Here is a 2298-nt window from a genome sequence, read left to right on the forward strand (position 1 = left end):
TAATATCTTCTTCCAGTTGGCCTTTTTCTGTTCATTCTGCTTACTATTAAGCTTTTTGAACAACACAAAAATCTTAATTTGATATATTAAAATTTACTACTTTCTTTTTTCTGGTTGGTAGGTTTTTCTCTGACTAACAACAGTGTAGTCATAGTTGCTAAGATGAGCTCCTACACGGGGTTGGGGGGTGGGTCAGTCACTGAAGTCAGGACCGACATCAAAGCGCTGGGAAGGGAAAGCATTCGACTCGGCTAATCTCGTACAGTTAAGTGAATGACTTGGTAAGCAATGACACAATGAGAAGAGTCTTATTTATTGTTTTTTTAATTAAATAATTGCTGTGTACATTAATGCAGTCACGGGGTACAATGTGCTGGTTTTTATATACAATTTGAAATATTTTTCATCAAACTGGTTAACGTAGCCTTCACGGCATTTTCTTAGTTATTGTGTTAAAACACTTATATTCTACATTTAGTAAGTTTCACGTGTACCCGTGTAAGATGCACCTTAGGTGTGGCCCCACCGATTATCCTCCCTCTACCCATCCTCCCCCTGCCCCTCCCCTCCACTCCCTTTCCCCATATTCTTGGGCTATAATTGGGTTATAGCTTTCATATGGAAGCTATAAATTAGTTTCATAGTAGGACTGAGTACATTGGATACTTTTTCTTCCATTCTTGAGATACTTTGTTAAGAAGAATATGTTCCAGCCCCATCCATGTAAACATGAAAGAGGTAAAGTCTCCATTTTTCTTTAGGGTTGCATAATGTTCTATGGTGTACATATACCACAATTTATTGATCCATTCATAGGTCGATGGGCACTTGGGCTTCTTCCATGACTTAGCAATTATGAATTGGGCTGCATTAAACATTCTGGTACAAATATCTTTGTTATAATGTAATTTTTGGTGTTCTGGATATATGCCTAGTAGAGGAATTATAGGATCAGATGGTCTATTTTTAGTTCTCTAAGTGTTCTCCAAACGTTTATAATCAGTCATTTCAATCAGTTATGTCAGTTTTTTTAGGGTGAAATATCAGGCTTGGTTTTTTTTTCTACCTTTTCTTATTTATCTGACTTCAGTAATATCAGGAGATCGCTGCGGTGACAGGCTTCAAACTTTCTCACCTACCACCAGAAGGATGGAGCCTTTCCCCAGCTCTGGAGGACAGACTTGCAAGTGGGATGGTGTGAGGGATTTCAAGGTTGGAATGAAGAGACTGAGAGTAAATGCAGATTGCAAGTGGTGACCTGAGCTTTCTGTAGATTTTCAGATATTTGGCAAAGTCAGCATAACTTACTCGTTCCTTTTCATCTGTTGACAATTTTGGTGAATTCTGAAGAGAGGTCAACTGCCTTTTAGTGGTGTACCGGGTTTCCTGATTTCTTTGTAAATATCTTCATGGTTCCCTTTGAACAGGGGGCTGAATCATTCCCCGTCAGTATCGCCTGGCCCCCAAAAGCTAATGTTTTGTCATAAGAAGAGACTTAGAAGATTTGAAAAATTTTAGATTTTTCTCCTCCTGTGAGCCAATAAAAGCAAGCAGCCCCCTAAAGTTGATTCAGAATATTTGTGACAAATAAAAAATATATTTGAGCAGGGAGTGGAGGAGTAAGGGTGGTGGTGGTGATAGACAGTTTCTTTGAATAAGGATTTAGAGTAAGAAAACATGATTTACACTGGAGCTCTCAGAAGCTAAAACATGCTTTTTGCTTTGAGGGAAAGAGTTGGGTAAAAATGTCTGAATCTTTATCGGAAGAACAGAGGAAGACCTTACTAAGATTTTCAAATGGAACACTTGAACTACCCTGGCTGACCAGCACAGAATCCTCCTCTTGCTTAGTTGGTCTGTGGAATTCCCACAGGCTCAGACACGTGGACCAACACTGTGAGGGGATCCAGCCTCTAGGACTTGGTGCCTGTGTTTGGGGGGCCCACTGTTTCTCTGGATGACTGTGGCAGGTTGTCATTTTCGTGCCTGTGTTTGGGGGGCCCACTGTTTCTCTGGATGACTGTGGTAGGCTATCATTTTTGCGCCTGTGTTTGGGGGTGTCCACTGTTTCTCTGGATGACTGTGGTGGGGCTGTCATTTTTGCTGCCCATTCTTTATCTATGCATAGTGGCCCCAAAGATTTGGGAGATTCAGTTTATGTGAGCCATGAGAGTTAATCTGAATTGATTTTTGTAAAAGAGACTTTTTCCTCCCACTAAGTCTCTAGGTCAAGAAGGCAGAAGTTAATTGACCCTTAAACTTACAGCGGATGGTGAGGGCTGTAAGTTTTCATATTTA

The sequence above is a fragment of the Otolemur garnettii genome, unplaced genomic scaffold, assembly GCF_000181295.1.
Source record: "Otolemur garnettii isolate 467f Iridium unplaced genomic scaffold, OtoGar3 scaffold00107, whole genome shotgun sequence".
NCBI classification, from domain to species: Eukaryota; Metazoa; Chordata; class Mammalia; order Primates; family Galagidae; genus Otolemur; species Otolemur garnettii.